Source organism: Salvelinus fontinalis, chromosome 21, assembly GCF_029448725.1.
Source record: "Salvelinus fontinalis isolate EN_2023a chromosome 21, ASM2944872v1, whole genome shotgun sequence".
In the NCBI taxonomy this organism is placed as follows: domain Eukaryota; kingdom Metazoa; phylum Chordata; class Actinopteri; order Salmoniformes; family Salmonidae; genus Salvelinus; species Salvelinus fontinalis.
The window spans coordinates 12479219-12495725 of record NC_074685.1 but is presented as its reverse complement, the minus strand read 5'-3'; the positions used below and the strand labels follow the sequence as shown (position 1 = coordinate 12495725).

Sequence of the window (16507 nt, the reverse complement as noted above, 5' to 3'; positions counted from 1 at the left end):
ATGCTAATATGATGATTACATCTATGATAACATGATGATGATTACATCTATGATAATACGGTGATGATTACATCTATGATAACATGATGATGATTACATCTATGATAACATGATGATGATTGCACACGTATGTTAATATGCAGTAATCATGAGTGCCCTCATATGATAGCCTGTCCTACACACTTCCCAAGGGTGACACAGGACAGAGCATGCGTCCAGTAAATTAAACGTGCACAGAGGTATTTTAAGAGGGGCACCACTGCCCACACATGCCGTTGTACAACACAGTCCCATGCTTGTTTCATATACAACGTTTCACATGCCGGAGGACTGTATACTCACATCCACAGAGAGGAGGAGAGAAGAGGAAAGGAGAGGAGGGGAGAGCTAGGCTGGCTATGGTTCTGTTATCAGTGGGCCCCCAAGGCTCCCAGAGAGACGGGCTGGTGCACCACAGGAATCAGGAATAGGGGGAGGCTACTGGTTAGGGTTGGGGGAGGTTACTGGTTAGGGATGGGGGAGGCTACTGGTTAGGGATGGGGGAGGTTACTGGTTAGGGACTGGGGAGGTTACTGGTTAGGGACTGTGGAGATTACGGGTTAGGGATGGGGGAGGTTACTGGTTAGGGACTGGGGAGGTTACTGGTTAGGAATGGGGGAGGTTACTGGTTAGGGACTGGGGAGGTTACTGGTTAGGGACTGTGGAGATTACGGGTTAGGGATGGGGGAGGTTACTGGTTAGGGATGGGGGAGGTTACTGGTTAGGGATGGGGGAGATTACTGGTTAGGAATGGGGGAGGTTACTGGTTAGGGACTGGGGAGGTTACTGGTTAGGAATGGGGGAGATTACTGGTTAGGAATGGGGGAGATTACTGGTTAGGGATGGGGGAGGTTACTGGTTAGGGATGGGGGAGGTTACTGGTTAGGGATGGGGGAGGTTACTGGTTAGGGATGGGGGAGGTTACCGGTTAGGGATGGGGGAGGTTACTGGTTAGGAATGGGGGAGGTTACTGGATAGGGACTGGGGAGGTTACTGGTTAGGGATGGGGGAGGTTACTGGTTAGGGATTGGGGAGAATACTGGTTAGGGATGGGGGAGGATACTGGTTAGGGATGGGGGAGGTTACTGGTTAGGGAGGTTACTGGTTAGGGATGGGGGAGGTAACTGGTTAGGGATTGGGGAGATTACTGGTTAGGAATTGGGGAGGTTACGGGTTAGGGATTGGGGAGATTACTGGTTAGGGAAGGGGGAGGTTACTGGTTAGGGATGGGGGAGGTTACTGGTTAGGGAGGTTACTGGTTAGGGATGGGGGAAGTTACTGTTTAGGGATGGGGGAGGTTACTGGTTAGGAATTGGGGAGGTTACAGGTTAGGGATTGGGGAGGATACTGGTTAGTGATTGGGGAGGTTACTGGTTAGGAATTGGGGAGGATACTGGTTAGGGATTGGGGAGGTTACAGGTTAGGGATTGGGGAGGATACTGGTTAGGGATTGGGGAGGTTACTGGTTAGGAATTGGGGAGGTTACAGGTTAGGGATTGGGGAGGATACTGGTTAGTGATTGGGGAGGTTACTGGTTAGGAATTGGGGAGATTACTGGTTAGGGAAGGGGGAGGTTACTGGTTAGGGATGGGGGAGGTTACTGGTTAGGGAGGTTACTGGTTAGGGATGGGGGAAGTTACTGTTTAGGGATGGGGGAGGTTACTGGTTAGGGATAGGGGGGGGAAACTGGTTAGGGATTGGGGAGGTTACTGGTTAGGGACGGGGGAGGTTACTGGTTAGGGAAGGGGGAGGTTACTGGTTAGGGAGGTTACTGGTTAGGGATGGGGGAGGTTACTGGTTAGGGATGGGGGAGGTTACGGGTTAGGGATTGGGGAGATTACTGGTTAGGGAAGGGGGAGGTTACTGGTTAGGGATGGGGGAGGTTACTGGTTAGGGAGGTTACTGGTTAGGGATGGGGGAGGTTACTGGTTAGGGATGGGGGAGGTTACCGGTTAGGGATGGGGGAGGTTACCGGTTAGGGATTGGGGAGATTACTGGTTAGGGAAGGGGGAGGTTACTGGTTAGGGATGGGGGAGGTTACTGGTTAGGGAGGTTACTGGTTAGGGATGGGGGAGGTTACTGGTTAGGGATGGGGGAGGTTACGGGTTAGGGATTGGGGAGATTACTGGTTAGGGAAGGGGGAGGTTACTGGTTAGGGATGGGGGAGGTTACTGGTTAGGGAGGTTACTGGTTAGGGATGGGGGAGGTTACTGGTTAGGGATGGGGGAGGTTACTGGTTAGGGATGGGGGAGGATACTGGTTAGGGATTGGGGAGGTTACTGGTTAGGGATGGGGGAGGTTACTGGTTAGGGATTGGGGAGGTTACTGGTTAGGGATGGGGGAGGTTACTGGTTAGGGACTGGGGAGGTTACTGGTTAGGGACGGGGGAGGTTACTGGTTAGGGAAGGGGGAGGTTACTGGTTAGGGAGGTTACTGGTTAGGGATGGGGGAGGTTACTGGTTAGGGATGGGGGAGGTTACGGGTTAGGGATTGGGGAGATTACTGGTTAGGGAAGGGGGAGGTTACTGGTTAGGGATGGGGGAGGTTACTGGTTAGGGAGGTTACTGGTTAGGGATGGGGGAGGTTACTGGTTAGGGATGGGGGAGGTTACTGGTTAGGGATGGGGGAGGATACTGGTTAGGGATTGGGGAGGTTACTGGTTAGGGATGGGGGAGGTTACTGGTTAGGGATTGGGGAGGTTACTGGTTAGGGATGGGGGAGGTTACTGGTTAGGGACTGGGGAGGTTAATGGTTAGGGATGGGGGAGGTTACTGGTTAGGGAAGGGGGAGGTTACTGGTTAGGGATGGGGGAGGTTACTGGTTAGGGAGGTTACTGGTTAGGGATGGGGGAGGTTACTGGTTAGGGATTGGGGAGATTATTGGTTAGGAATGGGGGAGTTTACTGGTTAGGGATGGGGGAGGTTACTGGTTAGGGATGGGGGAGGTTACTGGTTAGGTAAGGGGGAGGTTACTGGTTAGGGATGGGGGAGGTTACTGGTTAGGGAGATTACTGGTTAGGGATGGGGGAGGTTACTGGTTAGGGATGGGGGAGGTTACAGGTTAGGGATGGGGGAGGTTACCGGTTAGGGATGGGGGAGGTTACTGGTTAGGGATGGGGGAGGTTACCGGTTAGGGATGGGGGAGGTTACCGGTTAGGGACTGGGGGAGGTTACTGGTTAGGGACTGTGGAGGTTACTGGTTGGGGATGGGGGAGGTTACTGGTTAGGGATGGGGGAGATTACTGGTTAGGGATGGGGGATGTTACTGGTTAGGGATGGGGGAGGTTACTGGTTGGGGATGGGGGAGGTTACTGGTTAGGGATGGGGGAGATTACTGGTTAGGGATGGGGGAGGTTACAGGTTAGGGATGAGGGAGGTTACCGGTTAGGGACTGGGGGAGGTTACTGGTTAGGGACTGTGGAGGTTACTGGTTGGGGATGGGGGAGGTTACTGGTTAGGGATGGGGGAGATTACTGGTTAGGGATGGGGGATGTTACTGCTTAGGGATGGGGGAGGTTACTGGTTGGGGATGGGGGAGGTTACTGGTTAGGGATGGGGGAGATTACTGGTTAGGGATGGGGGAGGTTACAGGTTAGGGATGGAAGGGTTAGATTAAGACGAGGATGAGCAAGAGGGGTTCCTCACACCTGTGCCAAAGACAGAGAACAATTAGATTGCGGTAAGGATCTGTATCTCTGCACAAATCACACAGAGCACAGGAACTACTGCAGATGTTTTCAATCTCCTCTCCTTTAAGAGACCATAGTCTACTGCAGAGGGTGTGACTCTCCTCTCCTTTAAGAGACCATAGTCTACTGCCGAGAGTGTGACTCTCCTCTCCTTTAAGAGACCATAGTCTACTGCAGAGAGTGTGACTCTCCTCTCCTTTAAGAGACCACAGTAACTCCTGCAGAGAGTGTGACTCTCCTCTCCTTTAAGAGACCATAGTCTACTGCAGAGAGTGTGACTCTCCTCTCCTTTAAGAGACCATAGTCTACTGCAGAGGGTGTGACTCTCCTCTCCTTTAAGAGACCATAGTCTACTGCAGAGAGTGTGACTCTCCTCTCCTTTAAGAGACCATAGTCTACTGCAGAGAGTGTGACTCTCCTCTCCTTTAAGAGACCATAGTCTACTGCAGAGAGTGTGACTCTCCTCTCCTTTAAGAGACCATAGTCTACTGCAGAGAGTGTGACTCTCCTCTCCTTTAAGAGACCATAGTCTACTGCAGAGGGTGTGACTCTCCTCTCCTTTAAGAGACCATAGTCTACTGCAGAGAGTGTGACTCTCCTCTCCTTTAAGAGACCATAGTCTACTGCAGAGAGTGTGACTCTCCTCTCCTTTAAGAGACCATAGTCTACTGGAGAGAGTGTGACTCTCCTCTCCTCTAAGAGACCATAGTCTACTGCAGAGGGTGTGACTCTCTTCTCCTTTAAGAGACCATAGTCTACTGCAGAGGGTGTGACTCTGCTCTCCTTTAAGAGACCATAGTCTACTGCAGAGGGTGTGACTCTCCTCTCCTTTAAGAGACCATAGTCTACTGCAGAGGGTGTGACGCCTCTCCTTTAAGAGACCACAGTAACTACTGCAGAGGGTGTGACTCTCCTCTCCTTTAAGAGACCACAGTAACTACTGCAGAGGGTGTGACGCCTCTCCTTTAAGAGACCACAGTAACTACTGCAGAGGGTGTGACGCCTCTCCTTTAAGAGACCACAGTAACTACTGCAGACGGTGTGACGCCTCTCCTTTAAGAGACCACAGTAACTCCTGCAGAGGGTGTGACGCCTCTCCTTTAAGAGACCACAGTAACTACTGCAGACGGTGTGACGCATCTCCTTTAAGAGACCACAGTAACTACTGCAGAGGGTGTGACTCTCTTCTCCTTTAAGAGACAACAGTAACTACTGCAGAGGGTGTGACGCCTTTCCTTTAAGAGACCACAGTAACTACTGCAGAGGGTGTGACTCTCCTCTCCTTTAAGAGACCACAGTAACTACTGCAGAGGGTGTGACGCCTCTCCTTTAAGAGACCACAGTAACTACTGCAGAGGGTGTGACGCCTCTCCTTTAAGAGACCACAGTAACTACTGCAAAGGGTGTGACGCCTCTCCTTTAAGAGACCACAGTAACTACTGCAGAGGGTGTGAGGCCTCTCCTTTAAAAGACCACAGTAACTACTGCAGAGGGTGTGACGCCTCTCCTTTAAGAGACCACAGTAACTACTGCAGACGGTGTGACGCCTCTCCTTTAAGAGACCACAGTAACTACTGCAGAGGGTGTGACACCTCTCCTTTAAGAGACCCTCTCCTTTAAGAGACCACAGTAACTACTGCAGAGGGTGTGACTCTTCTCCTTTAAGAGACCACAGTAACTACTGCAGAGGGTGTGACTCTCTTCTCCTTTAAGAGACCACAGTAACTACTGCAGAGGGTGTGACGCCTCTCCTTTAAGAGACCACAGTAACTACTGCAGAGGGTGTGACGCCTCTCCTTTAAGAGACCACAGTAACTACTGCAGACGGTGTGACGCCTCTCCTTTAAGAGACCACAGTAACTCCTGCAGAGGGTGTGACGCCTCTCCTTTAAGAGACCACAGTAACTACTGCAGACGGTGTGACGCCTCTCCTTTAAGAGACCACAGTAACTCCTGCAGAGGGTGTGACGCCTCTCCTTTAAGAGACCACAGTAACTACTGCAGACGGTGTGACGCCTCTCCTTTAAGAGACCACAGTAACTACTGCAGAGGGTGTGACTCTCTTCTCCTTTAAGAGACCACAGTAACTACTGCAGAGGGTGTGACGCCTTTCCTTTAAGAGACCACAGTAACTACTGCAGAGGGTGTGACTCTCCTCTCCTTTAAGAGACCACAGTAACTACTGCAGAGAGTGTGACGCCTCTCCTTTAAGAGACCACAGTAACTACTGCAGAGGGTGTGACGCCTCTCCTTTAAGAGACCACAGTAACTACTGCAAAGGGTGTGACGCCTCTCCTTTAAGAGACCACAGTAACTACTGCAGAGGGTGTGAGGCCTCTCCTTTAAGAGACCACAGTAACTACTGCAGAGGGTGTGACGCCTCTCCTTTAAGAGACCACAGTAACTACTGCAGACGGTGTGACGCCTCTCCTTTAAGAGACCACAGTAACTACTGCAAAGGGTGTGACGCCTCTCCTTTAAGAGACCACAGTAATTACTGCAGAGGGTGTGACGCCTCTCCTTTAAGAGACCACAGTAACTACTGCAGAGGGTGTGACGCCTCTCCTTTAAGAGACCACAGTAACTACTGCAGAGGGTGTGACGCCTCTCCTTTAAGAGACCACAGTAACTACTGCAGACGGTGTGACGCCTCTCCTTTACGAGACCCTCTCCTTTAAGAGACCACAGTAACTACTGCAGAGGGTGTGACTCTTCTCCTTTAAGAGACCACAGTAACTACTGCAGACGGTGTGACGCCTCTCCTTTAAGAGACCACAGTAACTACTGCAGAGGGTGTGACGCCGTTCCTTTAAGAGACCACAGTAACTACTGCAGAGGGTGTGATGCCTCTCCTTTAAGAGACCACAGTAACTACTGCAGAGGGTGTGACGCCTCTCCTTTAAGAGACCACAGTAATTACTGCAGAGGGTGTGACGCCTCTCCTTTAAGAGACCCTCTCCTTTAAGAGACCACAGTAACTACTGCAGAGGGTGTGACTCTTCTCCTTTAAGAGACCACAGTAACTACTGCAGACGGTGTGACGCCTCTCCTTTAAGAGACCACAGTAACTACTGCAGAGGGTGTGACGCCTCTCCTTTAAGAGACCCTCTCCTTTAAGAGACCACAGTAACTACTGCAGAGGGTGTGACTCTTCTCCTTTAAGAGACCACAGTAACTACTGCAGACGGTGTGACGCCTCTCCTTTAAGAGACCACAGTAACTACTGCAGAGGGTGTGACGCCGCTCCTTTAAGAGACCACAGTAACTACTGCAGAGGGTGTGATGCCTCTCCTTTAAGAGACCACAGTAACTACTGCAGAGGGTGTGACGCCTCTCCTTTAAGAGACCACAGTAATTACTGCAGAGGGTGTGATGCCTCTCCTTTAAGAGACCACAGTAACTACTGCAGACAGTGTGACGCCTCTCCTTTAAGAGACCACAGTAACTACTGCAGAGGGTGTGACGCCTCTCCTTTAAGAGACCACAGTAATTACTGGCACATGTAAAATGGAGGTGGTTCAGTGAAATAAGTAACCTTGCATGAGACCTGAAGACTTACATTAGCTCAGCAGGCTAACACAAAGCCTGCGTTCGAATCCAGGCACCTATTTGGGTAGGTTATTCTACACATGTTACTGTAGCTTCTCCTGCCAGGCGCAAGAGTAAATGTTAGAATATAACATCTGCGTACATGGGACAATACGAAATGAACAAATCAATGGCAATATAATTATGTTTATGTTTGAGAGTGTTGGCGGCTTGCTGTACATATAGACCAGCACAATGCATACTGCCTCAGCCCTATCTAGCTATTGACCCCACAAATCAATACCCCACAAAACAATACCCCACAAATCAATACCCCACAAATCAATACCCCACAAATCAATACCCCACAAAACAACCGGCCTGCCACTCAACCAGATAACCTTTCAACACATCGATCCCACTCAATCTCTTATTCTCAAACAAGCAACATAGACTCCGCCACCAAACAAACACTCTTTTCTCCAAGGAACAGGAAAAAGTTTGGTTTATAAAGAAAGAAGAGATCAATAAGAAACCTTTAGGGCTGGATAATCCTCAACACTTGATCAGAATGAATCTCCTAATAGAGATGGGCTTGTTCAAAGGGCCTGTGGGACAGACAGACGTACGGAGGGACAGACAGAAAGACAGACGAACGGACAGACAGACGGACTATGGCATCAAACCTCACAGTCCCCACTGACGCAACTCTGGTTAGCTTGCTCAGAATCTAATTGGCTGCCCTGAGATTGGTCCCTCCAGGGGGGCTTGCAAGGTGGCCCATGGATACGGGCCTGGATACCCTGCTATTGTGGTGAGGAGATCTGTCAAACCCTACCACATGAAAGCCAAGCAAAATTAATTATTTGGTGAGAGTACAACCTCAGAATGACGATGGAATGACATGGAGCTTCTGTGGAGATATTAACAGACTGAACAGCACACAGCTCAATGTGAGAGAAGAGTGGAGGTTGGTGAAGGAGCAGAGAAACTCTAGTCACCATGTGTCATACTGAGAGAGGAAGAGATAGAGGGAGGGAGAGACAGAGAGCAAGAGTAAAAGGGACTTGGAGAGAGTGTGTGTGTTTGTGTGTGTGTGTGTGTGTGTGTGTGTGTGTGATCTAGTCCATTTCAGCGCTCCAGCAGTGAGTATCCAACTGACAACCAGTAAATCCACAATTCCCTGAAAACCACTATTCCATTACACAACCAACTCACATTAGCTAGCGTTAGCATAATTAGCTCAGTGGCTAACGAGGCTAATGAGGGTGGATGTCAGAACAGGAGCAGCAGGCCAGACACACACAGCCAGTCGCTACTACTAACAATAGATAGATAGAATGCCAGAGAGAGAGAGTGAGAAAGAGATCGACATAGAGAGAAAGAGATAGAGAAATAGAGATGAGAGATGAGCACAGGGGAATAGACAGTCAGGAAAATCCATTACAGAAAATAACCAGAGAGGAGAGGAGAGACTCCTGACATGTTACAGAGGGTGGGGGGAAGGGAGAGAGAGAGAGAGAGAGAGCGATCGAGAGAAAAAGAGAGAGCTAAAGAGAGTGAGAGAGAGAGCGAGAGAGGGCGAGAGGGAGTAATAAGGTAAGAGAATATGCTAGAGGGCTATGACTCACTGGAGAATTTAGTACATATGCTACAAATCACCATGTGTGTCTGTCTCTGTGTGTGTGGTACAGTAGTAACACGTTAGACTGTGTGTGTGTGTGTGTGTGTGTGTGTGTGTGTGTGTGTGTGTGTGTGTGTGTGTGTGTGTGTGTTCCGGGCTGGATATAGTACTTTGGTTATTTAGGCCTGGTAAATTGCACTAATAAAGTGAAGAATTGATTATTGCTCGGTACTGTGTGACTAGTCTTGAACCCAAGGGCTGTGGTGGGTGTGTGTGTGTGTGTGTGTGTGTGTGTGTGTGTGTGTGTGTGTGTGTGTGTGTGTGTGTGTGTGTGTGTGTGTGTGTGTGTGTGTGTGTGTGTGTGTGCCACCAGGGGAGAGAGTGGCTGTGAAAACATAAAATAAGGCCACTCGGGCAGAAATGATTGATTCAACGGGTAAATCCAGAAAACCAAGCAAATCGAAGCAATAACATATGCTGTAAAGTGAGGGAGGGAGAAGAGAGGGGGAGAAAGGGGAGAAAGAGGATGGAGAGTGACAGGTGGGGGGGTCATGGGAGTTTGATTGTGTCGGAGGGGTGAATGGGAAAGGAGGTCACAGGGCAGACGCTAATTGCATAACAGACCTTGTCCACTCTCCAGTCTCAATTTTGTGGCTTGTATCTAACCCAGTATGTCACCATAACAGACTCAAACTCAGCCTTTTGAGAGAGAGAGAGAGAGAGAGAGAGAGAGAGAGGGAGAGAGAGAGAGAGAGAGAGAGAGAGGTGTTTGTGGGATTGGTGTGTGTGTGTGTCTGTCTGTGGATTGGTCATAGGAAACGGCAGGATGTGAGTCTGACTGCAGGGATTTAAACACAGTCTCTGAGGGCTTTGTTTCTGCCTGACCCACTCATACAGAGAGAGGGGGGGAAGACAAAGACCTTAACACGCACACGTATGTCCACACACACACAGAGCACTCCTAAGCGCTGCAGAGCCAATCACAACTTTTTATTCCCCCCGCTGTTAACTTCTCTAGGATCGGCGGCAGCATTTTCACTTTGGATGAATAGAGTGCCCAGAGTGAACTGCCTCCTACTCTGTCCCAGATGCTAATATATGCATATTATTATTACTATTGTATATAAAACACTCTGAAGTTTCTAATACTGTTTGAATGATGTCTGTGAGTATAACAGAACTCATATGGCAGGCAAAAACCAGAGAAAAAATCCAAACAGGAAGTGAGAATTCTGAGGCTGGTCGATTTTCAACTCATCGTCTATTGAAATCCCAGTGGGATATGGATCTGTTTGCACTTCCTACGCCTTCCACTAGATGTCAACAGTCTGTAGAACGTTGAATGAAGCTTCTACTGTGAAGTGGGGCCGGATGGGAGCTGTTTGAGTCAGTGGTTTGGCAGAGTGCCAGTTCCTGGTCATGCACATTCCACATGATATCGACTTGCGTTACTTCTATAGACACAAAGGAATTCTCCGGTTGGAACGTTATTGAATATTTATGATAACAACATCCTAAAGATTGATTCTATATTTAGTTTGACAAGTTTATTCGACCTGTAATATAACTTTTTGAAGTTTCTGTCCGACGTTCGCCTGGATCTGCGCGAGTGTTTGGATATGTGTACTATACGTGCTATCAAAAGTAGCTACTTGGACATAAATACTGGACATTATCGAACAAAACAACAATTTATTGTGGAATTAGGATTCCTGAGAGTGCATTCTGATGAAGATCATCAAAGGTAAGGGAATATTTATGATGTAATTTCGTATTTCTGTTGACTCCAACATGGCGGAGAAATGTTGTTTATATCTGATTACCGTCTCAGATTAGTGCATAGTTTGCTTTTTCCGTAAGTTTTTTTAAAAATCTGACACAGCGGTTGCATTAAGAACAAGTGTATCTTTAATTCTATGTAAAACATGTATCTTTCATCAAAGTGTATGATGAGTATTTCTGTTATTTGATGTGGCTCTTTGCAATTTCTCAGGATATTTTGGAGTTATTTCTGAACATGGCGCCAATGTAAACTGAGATCTTTGGATATAAATATGCACATTATTGAACAAAACATACATGTATTGTGTAACATGATGTCCTATGAGTGTCATCTGATGAAGATCATCAAAGGTTAGTGATTAATTTTATCTCTATTTCTGCTTTTTGTGACTCCTATCTTAGGCTGGGAAAATGGCTGTGTTTTTCTGTGGCTATGTACTGACCTAACATAATTGTTTGCTGTGCTTTCGCCATAAATCCTATTTGAAATTAGACATGTTGGCTGGATTCACAACAAGTGTAGCTTTAATTTGGTGTCTTTCATGTGTGATTTCATGAAAGTTGGATTTTTATAGTAATTTATTTGAATATGGCGCTCTGCATTTTCTCTGGCTTTTGACCAAGTGAGACAGTAGCGTCCCGCCTACACTGTCTGGAAAAATGGTTGTGTTTTTCTACCTTGCAGCCTTTTGAGAATTAAAACAGAGAAAGAGAGAGCGAGAGAGAGATAAATAAATAAATAAAGAGAGACAGAGAGAGAGAGAGAGAGAGAGAGAGACAGAGAGAGACAGAGAGAGAGAGAGAGAGAGAGAGAGAGAGAGAGAGAGAGAGAGAGAGAGAGAGAGAGAGAGAGAGAGAGAGAGAGAGAGAGAGAAACACCTAGATATGCTGCACAGATTCTGTCAGACCTGGGCCCTGACAGTAAATCTCAGTAAGACAAAAACAATGGTACGTCCAGTTGCCAGGACCACAAATACAAATCTAGACATTGTTGCCCTAGAGCACACAAAAAACTATACCTACCTCAGCCTAAACATCAGCACCACTGGTAACTTCCATAAAGCTGTGAACGATCTGAGAGACAAGGCAAGAAGGGCCTTCTACGTCATCAAAAGGAACATAAAATTTGACATTCCATTTAGGATATGGCAAAAACCCATTGCCCTTTATGGTTGCAAGGTCTGGGGTACGGTAACCAACCAAGAATTCACAAAATGGGACAAACACCAAATTGAGACTGCATAAAGAATTCTGCAAAAAATATCCCCTGTGTACAACGTCAAGAGAAGACAGGCTATTTGCACACTGAACACAAAATGTATTTTCCCTTTTGACGTTTGAAATATCTCTATTCCTTTGAAACTTTTATGAGTGTTATGTTTACTGTTCATTTTACTTTTGTTTATTATCTATTTCATTTGCTTTGGCAATGTAAACATATTATGTTTGAATTTAATTGAGAGGCTGACTTTTAATGTGTCCCCCATGCCTAAAAATATATTGTGTACTACTAAACCTCAACACAACTACATTACCTGATATAATACATACTAGACAGATGTACTACCAAACCTCAACACAACTACATTACCTGATAAAATACATACTAGAGAGATGTACTACCAAACCTCAACACAACTACATTACCTGATATAATACATACTAGAGAGATGTACTACCAAACCTCAACACAACTACATTACCTGATATAATACATACTAGAGAGATGTACTACCAAACCTCAACACAACTACATTACCTGATATAATACATACTAGAGAGATGTACTACCAAACCTCAACACAACTACATTACCTGATATAATACATACTAGAGAGACATGTACTACCAAACCTCAACACAACTACATTACCTGATATAATACATACTAGAGAGATGTACTACCAAACCTCAACACAACTACATTACCTGATATAATACATACTAGAGAGATGTACTACCAAACCTCAACACAACTACATTACCTGATATAATACCAAACCTCAACACAACTACATTACCTGGTATAATACATACTAGAGATATGTACTACCAAACCTCAACACAACTACATTAGCTGATATAATACATACTAGAGGGATGTACTACCAAACCTCAACACAACTACATTACCTGATATAATACCAAACCTCAACACAACTACATTACCTGATATAATACATACTAGAGAGATGTACTACTAAACCTCAACACAACTACATTACCTGATATAATACATACTAGAGAGATGTACTACCAAACCTCAACACAACTACATTACCTGATATAATACATACTAGAGAGATGTACTACCAAACCTCAACACAACTACATTACCTGATAAAATACATACTAGAGAGATGTACTACCAAACCTCAACACAACTACATTACCTGGTATAATACATACTAGAGAGATGTACTACCAAACCTCAACACAACTACATTACCTGGTATAATACATACTAGAGAGATGTACTACCAAACCTCAACACAACTACATTACCTGATATAATACATACTAGAGAGATGTACTACTAAACCTCAACACAACTACATTACCTGATATAATACATACTAGAGAGATGTACTACCAAACCTCAACACAACTACATTACCTGGTATAATACATACTAGAGCGATGTACTACCAAACCTCAACACAACTACATTACCTGGTATAATACATACTAGAGCGATGTACTACCAAACCTCAACACAACTACATTACCTGGTATAATACATACTAGAGAGATGTACTACCAAACCTCAACACAACTACATTACCTGATATAATACATACTAGAGAGATGTACTACCAAACCTCAACACAACTACATTACCTGATATAATACATACTAGAGGGATGTACTACCAAACGCTCCCTAAAACACTTCAGCGAGCAGGCCTTTCTAATCGACCTGGCCCGGGTATCCTGGAAAGATATTGACCTCATCCCGTCAGTCGAGGATGCCTGGTTATTCTCTAAAAGTGCTTTCCTCACCATCTTAAATAAGCATGCCCCATTCAAAAAATCTAGAACTAAGAACAGATATAGCCCTTGGTTCACTCCAGACTTGACTGCCCTTGACCAGCACAAAAACATCAAATAGCCCCCGCGATATTAAACTTTTCAGGGAAGTCACTAACCAATATACACAGTCAGTTAGGAAAGCTAAGGTCAGCTTTTTCAAACAGAAATTTGCATCCTGTAGCACTAATTCCAAAAAGTTCTGGGACACTATAAAGTCCATGGAGGCTAGGAAACACTGTCACCACCAATAAATCTACAATAATCGAGAATTTCAATAAGCATTTAACTACGGTTGGCCATGCTTTCCACCTGGCTACCCCTACCCCGGCCAACAGCTCTGCACCCCCCGCAACAACTTGCCCAAGCTTCCCCCCTGCTTCTTCTTCACCCAAATCCAGATAGCTGATGTTCTGAAAGAGCTGCAAAACTGGATCTCTACAAATTAGCTGGGCTCGAAAATTTGGACTCTCTTTTTCAAAAATTATCCGCACAAAGTGTTGCAACCCCTATTACTAGCCTGTTCAACATCTCTTTCGTATCGTCTGAGATCCCTAAAGATTGGAAAGCTGCCACAGTCATCCCCCTCTAAACCCAAACTGTTATAGACCTATATCTATCCTACCCTGCCTTTCTAAAATCTTCAAAACCAAGTTAACAAACAGATCACCGACCATTTCGAATCCCACCGTACCTTCTCCACTATGCAATCTGGTTTCCGAGCTGGTCATGGGTGCACCTCAGCCACGCTCAAGGTCCTAAATGATATCATAACCGCCATCGATAAAGACAGTACTGTGCAGCCGTTTTCATCGACCTGGCCAAGGCTTTCAACTCACCGCATTCTTATCGGCAGACTGAATAGCCTTGGTTTCTCAAATGACTGCCTCACCTGGTTCACCAACTACTTCTCAGATAGAGTTCTGTGGATGGAATTTATATGTTTAAATGAATGACTAGAATATTCCACCCCGAAACGATATAATCGTATGTAATTGATTAGAATCATCTCTAGGGTGTCTTAAAAACAGACTGTCTGAGCAAGATTCGGTGCCGACCTTGGCTAGGGGCCACTGAGAGATTTGGGAAAGGACAGGGAGTGCTTCTCACGGTCCCTAATCTCTGTCGGCTGGGTAGTGGGACAGTGTGTGCGTAGGATACCTAATGTTTGTGTGTGAAAGTATGTGCGTAGGATACCTACTGTTTGTGTGAAAGTATGTGCGTAAGAAGCCAGTATAAAATGAATGGTTTTGTACAACTAACCAGCGCGCCCGTAAATAAACATTTTGACTATCATAGCTGGGCCTTCGTCTGTTTCCTTCAACCAGTATCTTACAAATCCTGGGTGGCAGACTGAGTAGTTAATTGAATTGGGTTTATGAACATTGGAACATAATTCTCGTGACAAGTTCAGTGTGTCAAATTGGAGGGCCTGTTGTCCGGACCTCTGGCAGTCTCTACGGGGGTGCCACAGGGTTCAATTCTTGGGCCGACTCTTTTCTCTGTATGTATATCAATGATGTCGCTCTTGCTGCTGGTGATTCTCTGATCCACCTCTACGCAGACAACACCATTCTGTATTCATCTGGCCCTTCCTTGGACACTGTTAACAGACCTCCAAACGAGCTTCAATGCCATACAACACTCCTTCCGTGGTCTCCAACTGCTCTTAAATGTTAGTAAAACTAAATGCATGCTCTTCAACCGATTGCTGCCCGCACCCGCCCACCCACCTAGCATCACTACTCTGGACGGTTCTGACTTAGAATATGTGGACAACTACAAATACCTAGATGTCTAGTTAAACTGTAAACTCTCCTTACAGACTCACATTAAGCATCTCCAATCCAAAATTAAATCTAGAATTGGCTTCCTATATCGCACCAAAGCCTCCTTCACTCATGCTGCCAAACAAACCTTTGTAAAACTGACTATCCTACCGATCCTTGACTTCAGTGATGTAATTTACAAAATAGCCTCCAACACTCTACTCAGCAAATTGGATGCAGTCTATCACAGTGCCATCCGTTTTGTCACCAAAGCCCCATATACTACCCACCACTGCGACCTGTATGCTCTTGTTGACTGGACCTCACTACGTATTCGTCGCCAAACCCACCCACTTGAGAGGAGGCCTGTTCTGTTGTGTGGGGATGAGAGGAGGCTAGGCCTGTTCTGTTGTGTTCTGTTGTGTGGGGATGAGAGGAGGCTAGGCCTGTTCTGTTGTGTTCTGTTGTGGGGGGATGAGAGGAGGCCTGTTCTGTTGTGTTCTGTTGTGGGGGGATGAGAGGAGGCCTGTTCTGTTGTGTTCTGTTGTGGGGGGATGAGAGGAGGCCTGTTCTGTTGTGTTCTGTTGTGTGGGGATGAGAGGAGGCCTGTTCTGTTGTGTGGGGATGAGAGGAGGCCTGTTCTGTTGTGTGGGGATGAGAGGAGGCTAGGCCTGTTCTGTTGTGTTCTGTTGTGGGGGGATGAGAGGAGGCCTGTTCTGTTGTGTTCTGTTGTGTGGGGATGAGAGGTGGCTAGCAGCTCCTGACTCCTTTTCTTCTAGATGAAAGATAGGGACTGTACTGTCTGTGACTGCCAAATAGGAGCTCCAATACATTGTGTATAATCATGACCAGGCAGTTTTGTGTTGTATTGTGGTGTGTGTGTGTGTGTGTGTGTGTGTGTGTGTGTGTGTGTGTGTGTGTGTGTGTGTGTGTGTGTGTGTGTGTGTGTGTGTGTGTGTGTGTGTGTGTGTGTGTGTGTGTGCTGCTTTGAATAGGCCCTCTGGCATATGGCTACTCTTAAATGTGGCTGGTCTTCAAGAAAGGTTTG

At 46.3% G+C, this 16507-nt stretch overlaps 1 protein-coding gene across 5 annotated transcripts in view; it reads right to left on the bottom strand.

Moving 5' to 3' along the window:
* si:dkey-34e4.1 (carboxyl-terminal PDZ ligand of neuronal nitric oxide synthase protein) overlaps nt 1-16507 on the bottom strand; it is a 204242-nt gene that overhangs the window by 18186 nt on the left and 169549 nt on the right. For 2 of the 5 annotated variants that reach the window (XR_008753913.1, XR_008753914.1), the window contains exon 12: nt 343-3685. The exons of the other annotated variants lie outside the window; for them this stretch is intronic. The gene's annotated coding sequence lies outside the window, so the exon portion shown is untranslated. The remainder of the gene's footprint in view (nt 1-342; nt 3686-16507) is intronic. 5 annotated transcript variants of the gene reach the window in all.